The 18,135-nt window shown below is 44.6% G+C and overlaps 1 non-coding gene across 1 annotated transcript; it reads left to right on the top strand.

The window, feature by feature from the left end:
- Positions 1-253: 253 nt before the first annotated feature.
- On the top strand, positions 254-335 carry trnal-aag (transfer RNA leucine (anticodon AAG)). Its single transcript has one exon. It is a non-coding gene; the product is annotated as a tRNA-Leu (tRNA).
- The last annotated feature ends 17,800 nt before the right edge of the window (positions 336-18,135 follow it).

The raw sequence follows: 18,135 nt of genomic DNA, 5'->3' as shown, positions 1-18,135 counted from the left end.
AAGGTCCTACGTCTGATACCTTCTCTCCAAAGAGTTAGTTGATCTCAACTGGGGCTTGTCTGTGATGCTGCTCATGACTGAATATTTTGCTAACACTGACTGGCAGTGCTAAAACATGAAGGATGGCCATTTGGATGAGGCACAAGGACACTGTTAACCTTTGTGGTAGCATACCCCAGTATTTCAGGGGATGGAGTGGAGAAAGTTAGGAAAAGAAAGACAGGAAGAAAGGAGAATGAAAAGCACCAGCACCGGTAGCGTGGCCGAGCGGTCTAAGGCGCTGGACTAAGGCTCCAGTCTCTTCAGGGGCGTGGGTTCGAATCCCACTACTGCCAAGAACCTTTAGGGCGGCGCAGTGGTTAGCGTGGGTTTCCTCCAGGTGCTCCGGTTTCCTCCCACATGCCAAAGACTTGCAGGTTGATAGGTTAATTGGCCATTATAAATTGCCCCTAGTATAAGTAGGTGGTAGGGAAATATAGGGACAGGTGGGGATGTGGTAGGAATATGGAATTAGTGTAGGGTTAGTATAAATGGGTGGTTGATGGTCGGCACAGACTCGGTTGGCCAAAGGGCCTGTTCCAGTGCTGTATCTCTAAACTAAACTAAACAGTTGTACTGACATCTCCCTCTGAAACAGAGTATTCACTTCTCCTTGAGCTTAATAAGGAAAGCAATAAGATTTTGCATGTTCTAAAGCAGTACTTGAAATGGATTTGTCAAAATTAAACTGCAATGTTTTTAAGTTTCATGTTGACTATTTCAAGTTATCAAGGTATATAGATCTGAGGCAATACATCCCATGTCCTGTAGCCAATGAGTATTTTCATGCAACTATTATCTTCTCGCTTCCTGCTCTTTCCCCGAACTGGAAAACTTAAACTTTGCTTCCAATTTCCACCCCTTCTCTCACCTTTGCATGGTCTATCGCCAACACTTCCCTTCCTTGACTTCTCTATCTCCATCTCTGGGGATAGGCTGTCATTATAAGCCCACTGACTCCCACAGCTACCTTGACTACACTTCCTCACACCCTGTTTCCTGTAAGGACTCCCTCCCATTCTCCCAGTTTCTCCATCTCTGACACATCTGTACTGATGATGGAACCTTCCACAACAGCACTTCAGACATGTCTTCTTTTTTCCTCAACTGAGGATTCTCCCCCACTGTGGTTGACAGGGCCCTCAACTGTGTCCACCTATTTCCTGCACTTCTGCCCTCACCCCTTCCCCAGCCAGCCTCCACATCCAAAGGATCATCCTCTGCCATTTCTGCCATCTCCAGCGTGATACCACCACCAAACACATCTTCCCTTCCCCTCCCCTGTCAGCATTCTGATTGGATCGTTCCCTCCGCGACATCCTTGTCCACTCCTCCATCACCCCCAACACCTCGTCCCTTGCAATGGCACCTTCCCCTGCAATCGCAGGAGATGTAATACCTGCCCTTTTACCTCCTTTCTTCTCACCATCCAAGGCTCCAAACACTCCTTCATGGTGAAGTGGTGATTTACTTGTACTTATTTCAATTTAGTATACTGTATTTGCTACTCATAATGCAGTCGCCTCTACACTGGGGAGACCAAACGCAGATTGGGTGACCGCTTTACGGAACACCTCCACTCAATCTGAAAGCATGACCTTGAACTTCCGGTTGCTTGCCATTTCAACACACCCCTGCTCTCATGCCCATATTTCTATCCTTAGCCTGCTGCAGCGTTCCAGTGAACATCAACGCAAGCTCGAGGAGCAGCACGTGATCTTTTGATTAGGCACTCAGCCTCGCGGACTCAACCTTGACTTCAACAATTTCACAGCATGACTGGACTTATTTTTAATATTTTTCTATTTTATTTTATTTTTTAACCATATGCCTGTTTTTCATGTGGATAACGTTGCTTATTACTCTTAACACTCTCTCTGGATTAATGCTTTGTCTTTCACCACAAGCATTAACACGCTCTTTGCCTTTGTCCCAAGACAGCTTTGTTATTTAATCTCTCCTTTTGTTCTCTTTCCCCAAACCGCTCCCCCACTTCCCCCCCCCCCCCCCCCCCCCCCCCCCCACCAACTTGCTTAAAACCTAATTCTTTTTCTCACCTTTGCCAGTTCCGATGAAGGGTTACTGACCCGAAACGTTAACTCTGCTTCTCTTTCCACAGATGCTGCCAGACCTGCTGAGTGGTTCCAGCATTTCTTGTTTTTATTTCAGATTTCCAGCATCCGCAGTATTTTGCTTTTATATTAGTACAGCACAGGAACAGGCCATTCGGCCCTCCAAGCCTGCGCCGATCTTGATGCCTGCCTAAACTAGCACCTTCTGCACTTCTGGAGCCCATATCCCTCTATTCCCTTCCTATTCATGTATTTGTCAAGATGTCTCTTAAACGTCGCTATCGTATCTGCTTCCACCACCTCCCCCTGGCAGCAAGTACCAGGCACTCACCACCCTCTGTAAAAAAAACTTGCCTCACACATCCCCTCTAAACTTTTCCCCTCTCACCTTAAACCTATGTCCCCTAGTAACTGACTCTTCCACCCTGGGAAAAAGCTTCTGACCATCCACTCTGTCCATGCCGCTCATAACTTTGTAAACCTCTATCATGTCGCCCCCTCCACCTCTGTCGTTCCAATGAAAACAATCCGAGTTTTTCCAACCTCTCCTCATAGCTAATGCCCTCCAGACCTCCTCTATACCCTCTCCAAAGCCTCCACGTCCTTCTGGTGGTGTGGCGACCAGAATTGCATGCAATATTCTAAGTGTGGCCCAACTAAAGTTCTGTACAGCTGCAACATGACTTGCCAATTTTTTATACTCTATGCCCCGACCGATGAAGGCAAGCATGCCGTATGCCTTCTTGACTACCTTATCCACCTGCGTTGCCACTTTCAGTGACCTGTGGACCTGTACGCCCAGATCTCTCTGCTGTCAATACTCCTAAGGGTTCTGCCATTTACTGTATACTTCCCACCTGCATTAGACCTTCCAAAATGCATGACCTCACATTTGTCCGGATTAAACTCAATCTGCCATTTCTCTGCCCAAGTCTCCAACCGATCTATATCCTGCTGTATCCTCTAACAATCCTCATCATTATCCGCAACTCCACCAACCTTTGTGTCGTCCGCAAACTTACTAATCAGACCAGCTACATTTTCCTCCAAATCAGTTATATATACTACAAACAGCAAAGGTCCCAGCACTGATCCCTGCGGAAACACCACTAGTCACATCCCTCCATTCAGAAAAACACCCATCCACTGATACCCTCTGTCTTCTATGACCAAGCCAGTTCTGTATCCAGCTTGCCAGCTCACCTCTGATCCCGTGTCGGCAAGTTGACAAAGCACTTTGCCATTTACGATGCTATTTGCTCTATTTTTGGGTATCAAAGTTTGAAAATAATTTGATAATTTTAATGGTTTGTTGTGATCCTTTTTAAAATTGGATAAAAGTCAAAAGTCTGGTGCAAGTTGGAGGGGAAAGGGATTATCTTACATAGAGTGATCAGTGTACATTCTCAGTGCTTTCCCCTCAATTTCACAGTTTATGATGACGAAGTGTCACAAACTTCTTGATGTAAATGCAGGGCAGGAAGAGGAAGTGCATGGTTTCTGGGGAGCCAGGAATAGTAATTGTAGTAAAACTCTGGATAAAATCAACGGGAAAACAGTATTCTTAATAGAGGATAGAAAGACAGCAGAAATAATAAAAACATGCCAAAAACACTGAAGGGAAAAAAACAAGAATTTTTCAGTAATAGATCAGCAATCATTAAAAGGCAGAACCCTTTGTCATGCAGGCCCCCACCTTCCAAGAATGAGGCACGTTGGTTTTGCCGTGTGAACATTGATTTTAACTGTTACTGGAGTGAGGAAATGACTCGTTGAACAGATCAGCCATGGCTGGAAAAAACATATGCATATTAACAGACGGTGCTTGTGTAGACAAAGGACCATTCCCTGACACATTCAACCCACAATGGATGTTGATCACTGGACAGTGAGGGGGTGGGGAAGCGCATTTCAGGGCCTGCTGGAATGATGCAATCCACAGGGGCCAGGACTGGTTGGACCAGGGGTTTTTTGAACTAGCTGCAGAGTTTGAACTCAAAAAAGACTGTTTGCTCCAGGACTGAGAAGTAAAGGCCTGCTCGAGTCTGGAAAAAAAAAACAACCTGAACCCGACAGAACCACATCGGACCCGTGCACGACCCCGCCCGAGTCCTTCCATTTTTTTCCCCGCCCAACCCGACCGTAGTCCGATCCGACCACCAGAATGTTCACTTTCTCACAGTTGACAGCATTCATTTTACATCCACAGTGCACTTACTGTGCCTACCACTTTTGGATGGATGGAATGGAAGGAAGCTGCAGCATGAGCGTGATGGCATCATAGAGACGCTCACTGCACAGACTCGGAGTCTGTGGAGTCAGGATGCACGTTTCCCCTCCTTGACGTCCTGGACTCCCAACTCAGGCAGGCTTTTCAAATTTTGACGCTTACTTACTCAACTTCCCTTTTCCTCCCAGCAGAGCAAAAGTAGTACTCTGTGTGTCTGACCCCGACCCGACCTGAGCCCGAAAGCCAGAAGAGCAATTCGACCCAACCCGAAACCCACACACGTTGTCTGGTTCGGGTCGGGTAGCAGGCCTGTACTGAGAAGGTCTCTCCTGTCTGCTCCCATCTCTTCTCACAAGACTCTGAATCCACTGAAGACACATGAACTCCAAGAGAGAAAAGTCTCCCACAGCGAACAAGGTTTAAGAAAAATACTGGGTCCCACCGAAAAACAAGATCTACCTGCAATCAAGGACTCTACAGTGAGCTCGAAGAACTGTAATAAAAACTCTTCAGATATTGCCTCAAACTTTTCCACTCTATTTCTTCTGCTCTTTTCTGTCTCTATTTGCAAGTGTGTATCACATTTGCATGCTAGCGTGGGCGCATCATGTATCCGTAGGCATCAACCAAATTAGAGTTTAAGTTCAAGTTTAATAAATGTCAATGTTTCTTCTTTAAACCTAAGAAAACCTGTTTGTGCTGGTTTCTTTGCCTGATAATTGAAAAGCGGTGAACAAGGATTCACTAAGGGGCAACTAAAAAACACGGTGTGTTTAAAATTAAGCCCTGTTATGGTAAGACTAGCTGAAGGCTGAGAGGGACTCCGAGACACCTTTCTCACATTTTATATATAAAATAAAGTGAATGTACTGGGAAAACTAAGAAGCATCTCGATCTATAAGCTAACAGGACTGAATATCAAACCACAAAGGAATCCAAAGTACCGTAAGATGAAAGGGATTCACACTTGAAGCTCCAGAATCTCAAGTCCAATGCAATCATAAAATCTAATTCAATGGAACAAGAAAATTGCATTATGAGGTCATGTCCAGTTGTGGAATACTTTAATCATCCCACAACATTCACGCCATGCATGTGCCAGACAATGACTAACTCCATCAATGGAGAATCTAACCATCTTCCCTTGACGTTCTGCTGCATTAGCACCGCTGAATTCCCCCACCATCAACATTCTGGGGGTTACCATTAACCTGAAACCTAACTAGGCCAGCCATATAAATATGTGGTTACAAGAACAGGTCAGAGGCTGGGAATTCTGCAGCTAGTAACCCACCTGACTCCCCATAGCCTGTCTACCATCTACAAAGCACAAGTCGGGAGTGTGATGGAAAACTGTCCATTTGCCTGGATGGGTGCAGCTCCAACAACACTCAAGAAGCTCGACACCATCCAGGACAAAGCAACCTGTTTGTTTGGCACCCCATCCACCACCTGAAACATTAACTCCTTCCACCACTGGCAGACAGTTGCAGTAGTGTGTACATGAATCAAATCATCTCCTCATCCCGAGACACACAATATTCAGAGAGGGTCATCTGATCATTATCAAGTTCAGAACCAAATCCAATTTGTCCCATTCCCTAGGCGAAAGGGACTGAGGCCAATTATTACACCCCATTTAATTGTTACACCCCAGATGAGATCAGTGAACAACAGAGACTGGGGATCAAATCAGCAATCCTCCTGGTCTTGGGTCCATACACAAAACAATCAGGGGGCTGAGAACTGGCATCTTGATATTTAATGTATGGAACTAAAGATCTGTGAAGAATCCTGCTTTATTTGAACATAATGTAACATATTTTTACATTCTCCAGATTAGTACAAGGAGCTGCACTCTGCCACCAAAACAAAGAAATATATTTTACACAATTCAAATTCATAATTTTATTATTTAAATGTCACAATCCATAAGGCATCGGCTATTTAATACTAATCCACTTCTTAACAAAAACTGCTAGTAGTTTGACAATTGCCACAGATTCCACCACCAACATTCTTTGGTTATGTTATCTAATTTTTATTTTACTTATTTTGGGATACAGCACAGAAACAGGCCCTTCAGCCCACCAAGTCTGTGCGAACCAACAACCACCCATTTATACTAATCCTACATTAATCCCATATTCCCTACCACATCCCCACCATTCTCCTACCACCTACCTACACTAGGGGCAATTTATAATGGCCAATTTACCTATCAACCTGCAAGTCTTTAGCTGTGGGAGGAAACCAGAGCACCCGGCGGAAAGCCACACAGTCACAGGGAGAACTTGCAAACTCCGCACAGGCATTACCCAGAACTGAACCCAGGTTACTGCAGCTTTGAGGCTGCGGTGCTAACCACTGTGCCGCCCTAATGTACAAAGTTTATATTAAAAACTGAATCAAGGTAGCAGTGAAGCCCGAGTAAATAAAGGAGCATGTGGCCTGTGATGAAATGAAGAAAGAATATTCCTGAGAACAGCTTGAAAAACAGATGTCCAGACTGTAAGAGCATAAGAACGTAACACTGTTGTTTGATATCTTGGTGACTTGCATATCTTGCTGTTTGGGATTGAATTTTCTTTGAATAATAAGATTTAAAAAAAATAAATCAGTGGCTGAGTAATGTAGAATATTGTAACTCTTGAGTTTAGGATAGGTTTCATCTGATGCTGTGGTAAACTAAAGATTATAGCCCATAAATGACAACTGATTAGGGCGGCGCAGTGGTTAGCACTGCAGCCTCACAGCTCCAGCGACCCGGGTTCAATTCTGGGTACTGCCTGTGTGGAGTTTGCAAGTTCTCCCTGTGTCTGCGTGGGTTTTCTCCGGGTGCTCTGGTTTCCTCCCACAAGCCAAAAGACTTGCAGGTTGGTAGGTAAATTGGCCATTATAAATTGTCACTAGTATAGGTAGGTGGTAGGGAAATATAGGGACAGGTGGGGATGTTTGGTAGGAATATGGGATTAGTGTAGGATTAGTATAAATGGGTGGTTGATGGTCGGCACAGACTCGGTGGGCCGAAGGGCCTGTTTCAGTGCTGTATCTCTAATCTAATCTGGTAATTTTACTGTGTAAAACTTCATGTTCACTCATGAAATTTCTGTGTCTGCTATTTTTGCAAAGGTGTTAACTTGTTTAAACTGATGTGGCAAACAATAATTTTAACAGTAATTTTTAGGAGTTATATTATTCAAATCCCCCCGCCATGTATAATTATTCTGTCTGTGCGATGTTATGTTGGAAGCTGCAATTTGTTAATCTTCTCTAACTCCAATCTGATCAGCATTCAGCCATGCAAAGCAAAGACTCGGGAAGCTAACAGGGTAGGGGAAAATAAATAGTTACATTTACGTTCAACAGCAACAAAACTGCTCCTGGCACTGAGTCACATCTCGGTCATTTGGCATTTATTAATACGATCTGGCAAAGTTGTGATGGAAAATCTAACTCTAAAGTGCATTGTTAGCAATTAAATGTCAGTGAAGTTATAGTGACTTAGCTCTATCTTACCTAACACGCCGGGCGATGTTTATATCTAACTTGGCACTGTCACAAACCGCATTCTCTGTCGCTGTCTGCGTCTGGTGCAAATCAGGTTTTGCAATAAAACAAACTGTTCGGTGATTTCCAGGATGTAATCAGAGATACAGGAAGTTATCTGGGTCCTGGTGTTAGGCCATATTTCAATATCAGGCAGACCACAAGTGGGGAAGCTGCAAGCGTATTGCGTCTGTTCGAGGTCACAGGTCGTCTAATATGAAATGACTGGGACTGTCCCAGTACTACAGCGATAAAGGCAGCACAATTTTAGGGAGTCTTGAAAGTTTTAAATATATCTCTTTAAATATAATCATGCATGATTCTTTATTAGGTACCTGGCTCATCACCAATGTACACATTGTTCGTGTAGGAGTTCAGATAGTAAATATCATCGGGCTATCCGATTGTGGAGGGCGTCATGCTCAATCTGTTCTTGTATAATAACATTCCGGAAAACTTCTTTAGTCAGAAAGTGGTCAGAATGTGGAACTTGCTATCACCGGGAGTGGTTGAGGCGACTAGTGTAGATGCATTTGAGAAGAAGTTAGATAGACGTGAGGGAGAAAGGAATAGAAGGCTATGTGGGTAAGTGAGATTAAGAGGGGTGAGAAGAGGCTTATGTGGAGGATAAACATTGGTATGGACCAGTTGGGCTGTGAATGGCCTGTTTATATAATTCTATACAAATCACCTGTGGCAACATTTAGGGTAATTTGGATGATTTTGTGTCGTATAACCACAGGAGGGTTACATCATGTAGCACACCATGTATTCTTCTTCTTTGGCCTCCTTGTCTCGAGAGACAATGGGTAAGCGCCTGGAGGTGGTCAGTGGTTTGTGGAGCGGCACCTGGAGTGGCTATAAAGGCCAATATTAGAGTGACAGACTCTTCCACAGGTGCTGCAGAAAAAATTGGTTGTCGGGTTGTTACACAGTTGGCTCTCCCCTTGCACTTCTGTCTTTTTTCCTGCCAACTGCTAAGTCTCTTAGACTCACCACATTTAGCCCCGCCTTTATGGCTGCCCGCCAGCTCTGGCGATCGCTGGCAACTGACTCCCATGACTTGTGATCAATGTCACAGGATTTCATGTCACGTTTGCAGACGTCTTTAAAGCGGAGACATGGACGGCCGGTGGGTCTGATACCAGTGACGAGCTCACTGTATAATGTGTCCTTGGGGATCCTGCCATCTTCCATGCGGCTCACATGGCCAAACCATCTCAAGCGCCGCTGGCTCAGTAGTGTGTATAAGCTGGGGCCGTTGGCCACCTCGAGGACTTCTGTGTTGGAGATACGGTTCTGCCACCTGATGCCAAGGATTCTCCGGAGGCAGCGAAGATGGAATGAATTGAGACATCGCTCTTGGCTGACATACGTTGTCCAGGCCTCGCTGCAGTAGAACAAGGTACTGAGGACACAGGCTTGATACACTCGGACTTTTGTGTTCCGTGTCAGTGCGCCATTTTCCCATACTCTCTTGGCCAGTCTGGACATAGCAGTGGAAGCCTTTCCCATGCGCTTGTTGATTTCTGCATCTAGAGACAGGTTACTGGTGATAGTTGAGCCTAGGTAGGTGAACTCTTGAACCACTTCCAGAGCGTGGTCGCCGATATTGATGGATGGAGCATTTCTGACGTCCTGTCCCATGATGTTCGTTTTCTTGAGGCTGATGGTTAGGCCAAATTCGTTGCAGGCAGCCACAAACCTGTCGATGAGATTCTGCAAACACTCTTCAGTGTGAGATGTTAATGCAGCATCGTCAGCAAAGAGGAGTTCCCTGATGAGGACTTTCCGTACTTTGGTCTTCGCTCTTAGACGGGCAAGGTTGAACAACCTGCCCCCTGATCTTGTGTGGAGGAAAATTCCTTCTTCTGAAGACTTGAACGCATGTGAGAGCAGCAGGGAGAAGAAAATCCCAAACAGTGTAGGTGCGAGAACACAGCCCTGTTTCACGCCACTCAGGATAGGAAAGGGGTCTGATGAGGCGCCGCTATGCTGAATTGTGCCTTTCATATTGTCATGGAATGAGGTGATGATACTTAGTAGCTTTGATGGACATCCGATCTTTTCTAGTAGTCTGAAGAGACCACGTCTGCTAACGAGGTCAAAGGCTTTGGTGAGATCAATGAAAGCAACGTAGAGGGGCATCTGTTGTTCGCGCATTTCTCCTGTAGCTGGCGAAGGGAGAACAGCATGTCAATGGTCGATCTCTCTGCTCGAAAGCCACACTGTGCCTCAGGGTAGACACGCTCGGCCAGCTTCTGGAGCCTGTTTAAAGCGACTCGAGCGAAGACTTTCCCCACTATGCTGAGCAGGGAGATTCCACAGTAGTTGTTGCAGTCACCGCGGTCACCTTTGTTTTTATAGAGGGTGATGATATTGGCATCGCGCATGTCCTGTGGTACTGCTCCCTCATCCCAGCACAGGCAAAGCAGTTTGTAGAGTGCTGAGAGTATAGCAGGCTTAGCACTCTTAATTATTTCAGGGGTAATGCCGTCCTTCCCAGGGGCTTTTCCGCTGGCTAGAGAATCAATGGCATCACTGTTCCGATTTTGTTGGCTGTACGTCCAGCTCATCCATGACTGGTAGAGGCTGGGCTGCATTGAGGGCGGTCTCAGTGACAACATTCTCCCTGGAGTACAGTTATAGGTAGTGCTCAACCCAGCGGTCCATTTGCTTGCGTTGGTCAGTGATTGTGTCCTCTGATTTAGATTTGTGGGGGGCGATCTTCTTGATGGTTGGCCCAAAAGCTCTCTTAATGCCATCATACATTCCTCTGATGTTTCCGGTATCTGAGGCCAGCTGAATATGACTGCATAGTTGTTGCCAGTAGTCATTTGCGCAGCGCCTGGCTGTTCTTTATGCAGCGTTTCTGGCTGTTTTAAGTGCTACGGATGTTAACTTGCTGGGGGCTTTCTTATAGTTCAGCAGTGCAGTGCGCTTAGCGGCTATGACAGGTTCCAGCTCTTCAAAGTGAGATTGAAACCAGTCTGCATTCCTCTTCACGCGTTTGCCATATGTGGTCATAGCTGACTCATAGATGGCGTCTCTGATGTGGGCCCACTTGGTCTCTGCATCCCCTGTGGGAGTGTTTTTGAAGGGCTTTTTCAAGTGAATTTAGAAATTTTTGTAACAGCTGTGGATAAGAAATTCAGCTCGTGTTGATGTGTGGGTGGCCCTTCTGCTTGGAGTGATGCAGCTTCTTTGGTTTGAGTATAACCTTGCTGCACACCAGGGAGTGGTCGGTGTCGCAGTCCGCACTGTGGAAGCTGCGTGTGATTTGAACGCTGTTTAAAGAGGCTCGCCTTGTGACGATGAGGTCCAGCTGGTGCCAACAACGTGATCTTGGGTGCCTCCAAGAAACCTGGTGACAGGGTTTATTGTGAAAGAACGAGTTGGTGATGCAGAGGTTATTATTCTGATGCTAAGGTAGTGTTGTTTCCCACTAAAGGCCACAAAGATTAAAGCCCCGATTTTAACATCCCCTGCCTCTTCACGTACAGAGGATTAAATTACTCACAGTTTCCCCGCACCTGATCCTTGCTGGCCTCATGTCTCAGCCATTTTAACAGGCGGGTGCTGGACGCCCAGAGAGGGAATTCATTGAAATCCAACAGTTGGCATCCAATGATGTCATTCAGGGTGCAATGTTATTTTAATTCTCTGTGCCTGCGTTTTTAGCCCAGTGCCAGCGACACCAGGAGTGCTTGGCAGGAACAAGCTGCAAGACCAGGAGAGAGTTTTGTTCTAAGGCACAAGGAGTAGGAGTGTTCCTGTGGCCCCATAATAAAGGCCTGCTCGGGTCTGCAAATGAAACCCAACCCGAGCCCAACAGAACCACATCCGAGATGACCCGAGTCCTTTCATTATTTCCTGCACCCGACCCGACCACCGGAATATAATCAACTTTATTGAAGAGGTTGTGCTCTACCTTGGATGGAATCGCTCGCTGCAGACTAGTGCGGAGTGTTTCCCGCCCTGACGTCCTGGCTGTCACTGTGCCCGACCTGACCCAAACCCAACACATGTCGTCAGGTCCCGTCAGGTTCGGATCGGGTAGCCATGCTCTACCCCATAGGGAACCTTGGGCCCTGAACTTCCTTCCTCCAACCAAGATCAAAATAACCTCCCCTTTCTCTTTACAGATGCTGAGTATCTCCAACATTTTCTGCTTTCATTGTGAATTTCCAGAGTTTGTAGTTTCTATTTGCTAATACATTTAGAATTAGCTATTTCCCAGCCTGAATATTGTAATTTCAGGATGTCCAATTACTGTGTCCTACTTCAGTGAGCAAAGAATTGATTATCATTCAATAAACTTGCAGCAATTACATCCCAGTCATTATTCCTTGAGTGAGGTTCTCAATGGCTGTCATCAACCACCAGAGAAATAAAAGAAAATGGTATAAGCTGATGAAATTTTAATATCATATAACTCAAACTACAGAGTTGTGGGTTCATTCCTGGGAAATTAACTCCATCTGATTTGTCACTCAGTTTGTGTTACTGAAAAATCATTCGTGCTCATGATTTATGCAATGAGATTTAGGTAAGATTATTCCTTGCAATCAGTCTCAGACATCCATCATTCTCTGTAAAATATACATTATCATTTTACTCAATAATCAACTAATCTTTTTGATAACCTGCCAGTCATTGTCACATTAATATTTCAGGGTGAATGTTATCATGTTAATTACACAGAGTATAGTGATCATTGAGTCTGTCCCAATACTGGCAGTGAACAGAAAGAGACCCACACTGAGCACAAAACCACTGCCACAGATTTTAAGATATATCTTATGCACAGGATAGGATGGAGTGTCTTACAAGACAGCAACAATTAATAAGAACTAATACTGTCCATTATTACAGATGTCCAAAAGTACTTCACATTCAAAGGATTATTTGTGAAATGCAGTCATTGATATTGATTGGGCATCAATACAGAATGCAAGAGTGCACAGCAATGTCCTACAAACAGCAACGAGATGAATTCCCTGCCAATCTGTTTTTGACGGTGTTTGGTTGCTAGAGAAATGTTGGCTCGATCTCCCTGCAGTTCTTGAAATAGCACATGGGACCTTTTCCATCATCTGAAACCATAGGAATAGGCACCAAGATCTGTGAGTTAATCTCACAGAATGGCACCCCTTACAATAGAGACTGTTAGCAACTCCATGTCCAATTAGACCCTGAACACATCCCAATAAATAGCTTCAGACAAATGACACTGCAGCAGTTTCAGTGCCCTGAGAATTCAGACCTAAACATCTAAAGGAGCAGACTCCTAGGCCAATGCAGGCAGTTTATTGATTTATTTGTATTTTTAAAAGTTATTGACTCCTTATTTTAGGTCATTCTGTTAACCATGCTGTTGCTCTGAGGGAAGAGGCCCAGCAACTGTCTAGAGCTCCCCCTGCTGGCCCAACCCAAAGATGCAAGCCCAAACACCCATTCCATCATTCCAAGGTATAGCTTGCAGTTGCATCGATAGGTTTAATTCGAAATTCTAGTGGTTTTATCCACTATGCTGACTTGGTAGAATCCTACAAGAATGTTGCTGCACTGCACTGGGTTCATTTCTGGATGGGTAGAATTAAAAAGCAGTGAAGTTGTGTTAAGCTTCGTTAGGCCACTCTTGGAGTGCTGTGCATGGTTCTGGTCTCCATATTACAAATAGGAAATAAAGGAACTGGAGAAGTTGTAAAAAAACTCATAAAGATTATACCAGAACTGAGAGGTTATACCTAGCATGAAAGATTTTACAGGCTGGGACCCTTTTCTCTAGAAAAGAGAAGGTTGAGGAGTGACCTGATAGAGGTCTTTAAAATTATGAAGGGTGTCAATAGAGTAGATGTTTCCACTTGTGGGGGAAACCAAAACTAGAGAAATATAAGATAGTCACGAGTAAATCCAGTAAACAATTCAAGAGAAACTTCTTTACCCATTGTTACAACTGAGGCAAGAGGAGTGTAATGTTTATTCTAGTTCCACGTCTCCATGGGTCACAATATATAGTTATAGGCCGGTCAGTCTGACCTCGATGGTGGGTAAATTTTTAGAATCAATTCTGAGAGACAGGATAAACTGCCGCTTAGAAAGGCATGGATTAATCAGGATAGTCAGCATGGATTTGTTAAGGGAAGATCATATCTCACTAATGGCACAGTAGCACAGTGATTAGCACCGCAGCCTCATAGCTTGAGCACCCGGGTTCAGTTCTGGGTACTGCCTGCGTGGAGTTTGCAAGTTCTCCTTGTGACTGCGTGGGTTTCCTCCAGGTACTCCAGTTTTCTCCGACAGCCAAACGCTTGCAGGTTGATAGGTAAATTGGCCATTGTAAATTGCCCCTAGTGTAGGTAGGTGGTAGGAGAATGGTGGGGATGTGGTAGGGAATATGGGATTAATGTAGGATTAGTATAAATGGGTGGTTGTTGGTCAGCACAGACTCGGTGGGCCGAAGGGCCTGTTTCAGTGCTGTATCTCTTAAAAAAAGCTTGAGTTTTTTGAGGAAGTAACAAGGAGGATTGATGAGGGTAGTGCAGTGGATGTGGTCTCCATGGATTTTAGTAAGGCATTTGAGAAGATCCCATATGGCAGACTGGTCAGTAAAATGAAAGCCCAGGGGAATGTGGCAGGTTGGATCCAAAATTGGCTCAGTGACAGGAAGCTGGTTGTTGGTCAGCACAGACTCGGTGGGACGAAGGGCCTGTTTCAGTGCTGTATCTCTTAAAAAAAGCTTGAGTTTTTTGAGGAAGTAACAAGGAGGATTGATGAGAGTAGTGCAGTGGATGTGGTCTACATGGATTTTAATAAGGCATTTGACAAGGTCCCATATGGCAGACTGGTCAGTAAAATGAAAGCTCATGGGATACAGGGGAATGTGGTAGGTTGGATCCAAAATTGGCTCAATGACAGGAAACAAGGGTAGTAGTCAACGAATGTTTTTGCGAATGGAAAGTGGTTTCCACAGGGCTCAGTGTTGGATTCCTTGCTGTTTGTGGTATATCTAATGATTTGGACTTAAATATGGGAGGCTTAATTGGGAAATTTGCTGATAACAGAAAAATTGGCCATGCAGTTGATAGTGAAGAGGATAGTGTAGACTCCAGAATGATATCAACGGTTTGATTGAGTGGGCGGAAAAGTGGCAAATAAAATTCAATCTGGAGAAGTGTGAGGTAATGCATTTGGGGAGGGCAAACAAAGCAAAGGAATACACAATAAATGGGAGGATATTGAGAGGGGTAGAAGAAGTGAAAGACCTTGGATTGCATGTCCACAGGTCCCTGAAGGTGGCAGGACAGGTGGATAGAGTGGTGAAGAAGGCATATGGAATGCTTTCCTTTATTGGCCGAGGTATAGAATGCAAAAGCAGGGATGTAATGCTGGAACTGTATAAAACACTGGTTAGTCCACAGCTGGAGTATTGTGTACAGTTCTGGTCACCACATTACAGCAAGGACATAATTGCTTTGTAGAGAGTACAGAGGGGATTTACAAGAATGTTGCCGTGGCTTGAAAGTTGCAGCTATGAGGAAAGATTAGATCGGCTAGGGTTGTTTTCCTGAGAACAGAGGAGGCTGAGGGGTGACTTAACTGAGGTGTACAAAATTACCTCAAACCTGGCACCAACCTAATGGTCTACAGGACCGCAGTGTTACCTGCCCTCCTGTATGTGTTGGAAACATGGACACTGTACAGCAAACAGCTCAAAGCCCTGGAGAGATATCACCAGCGGTGCCTCCACAAGATCCTACAAATTCAGTGGCAGGACAGGCGCTACAATATCAGTGTCCTCTCTCAGGCCAACATCCCCAGTATCGAGACACTGGTCATGGCCAGTCAGTTATGCTGGGCAGGTTACATCGTCCGCATACCTGACACCAGACTCCTGAAACAAGCTTTCTACTCCAAGTTCCATCACGGCAAGAAGTTACCAAGAGGGCAGAGGAAACACAACAAGGATGTCCTTAAAGCCTCCCTGGAAAAATGTGACATCTCCAATGATTTGTGGGAATCTCTTGCCTGAGTCCGCCCAAAATGGCGAAGAAGCATCCACGGCAGTGCCAATCAGTTTGAACAATGTCAACATGCCCAGGCAGTGACCAAGCACAAACAGGAGCATTCAGAATTTCGAGCATCCCATTCACTCGCCTCACCAAACGCCACCTGCCCCACCTGTGACAGAGTGTGCGGATCCAGAATTGGACTATTCAGTCACCTAAAGACTCACAACCCCGGAGTGGAAGAAAGTCATCCTCGTTCCCGAGGGACTGTCTAAGAAGAAGATAAAATTATGAGGGGCCCAGATAGAGTAGACAGGAAGAATCTCTTTCCATTAGTGAAGAGGTCAATTACCAGGGGGCACAGATTTAATGTGATTGGTAGAAGCATTAGAGGGGACATGAGGAAAAACTTTTTCACCCAGATGGTGGTGGGTGTCTGGAATTCACTGCCAGGAATGGTGGTGGAGGCAAAAATCCTCAACTCTTTTAAAAGGTACCCGGACATGCACCTGAAGTGCTGTAACCTGTAAAGCTACCGACCTGGTGCTGGAAGGTGGGATTAGATGGGGCAGCTAGTTTTTTCGGCCAGCACAGACATGATGGACTGAATGGCCTGTTTCTGTGCCATAACTTTTCTATGGTTCTATGGTTCTATATATTTAAATCTTTTCCTACTTACCACTATGGTCAATTATAGACTCTATTTTTATCCCAGAATAAACCACACCAACAAAGTTTCTTTAATAAACAACAAAATTATCAGTTTATTATAAAACAAGTCTTACCCAGTAATGAAGTAAAGCATAGACACACAGATTGAAATATTGAAGTTCCCTTTTTGCCACACACACACACACACACACACACACACACACACACACACACACACACACACACACACACACACACACACACACACACACACACACACACACACGGTTAACCAGAAAAATAAAGGGATTTTTGTTTTTAGAGCTCTATTACAGACAAAAGAAACACTTGGGCTGAATACTTGCTCATTCTTGAAGAAACAGCAGATGAGATATGTTGTGTTCCAAAACTAGCATACAGTCTGGCCTTCCAGTACATGTAGATGGGTCACTGGGATCTTTTAGAACAATTCTTTTCAGGCAGCATTGAGCATTAATTTAGCACGCTTTTCTTCAAAGACAGGAGACGAGATGAGTTGACACAGTGGACTTCTCAGGGTCTTTTAGAGAGATGCTGGAAACTGAGCTGGGTTGTGTCTTCTCTCTTTCCTTGGGAATTCTCTTCTCTCCTCGGAAGTTCTTTTCTCTCCTTGGAAGTTCTCTTCCTTTTTATACAGTTCAACCCAACTCAAAATAATTCAAAAGTGAAACTGACAACAGGAGGTCAACCTCTTGACCTCCATCAATCTTGATGTGTCACTTCTTTGTAAATAACTTCTTCACGTGTCCAAAGTTCTCTGTTGTTTATTGAGCTGCAAGTCAGATTGTTTCCTGGAAAGGTTTGTTTTCCTCACAAGCCCTCTCGGTGCTGCTTTTAAAAAAACATTTCCAGGGACTGTTTTTCAAAGTCAAGTGACCTTTACACAACCGCCTTTGAAAACCCCAAAGTTTTACATTTCTTCAATCTTTCAAAAATTAATCCTCAAAAAATATATTTAACAAAACACAGAGGCACTTTCGTAACATCATAGAGTGGTGAGAATGTGGAACTCACTACCACAAGGAGTGGTTAAGGTGAATAGAATAAGATACTTTTATGGGGAAGTTACATAAACAGATGAGGGAGAAAAGAATGGAAGAATATGCTGATAAGGTGAGATGAAGAGGGGTGAGAGGAGGCTTGTGTGGAGCATTAACACTGGCATGGACTAGTTGGGCTAAACGGCCTGTTTCTGTGTTGTAACGTTTTCTGTAATTCTGTGCTAAGTAAATCAGTCCCAGTAATGTTTATATAGGAGTACAACAGATCATTTCCACCCCGGGCTGAGGGTGTTGACTCTTGCTGGGATACAGTTCCACAAGTCATAGAATCAAATAATGATACAGTATAACCCCCAGGATCTCATATAATTTATTAACTGCTTTGTTAACCCATATTCCCAGATTGAAAGAGTTGTGCATAAACATCCAGATCTTCCTGTTCTTACAGCCCTTTAAAATTGTACCATTTAGCTTGTATTGCCCCTCGTCATTCATCCGACCAAACCTCACACCTTTCTGTGCTAAATTTCATCTGCCATATG

The sequence above is a fragment of the Heterodontus francisci genome, chromosome 42 (assembly GCF_036365525.1).
Source record: "Heterodontus francisci isolate sHetFra1 chromosome 42, sHetFra1.hap1, whole genome shotgun sequence".
Lineage (NCBI taxonomy): Eukaryota > Metazoa > Chordata > Chondrichthyes > Heterodontiformes > Heterodontidae > Heterodontus > Heterodontus francisci.
Note: the sequence above shows the minus strand (reverse complement) of the source record. Positions and strands in the feature narration are given on the sequence as shown.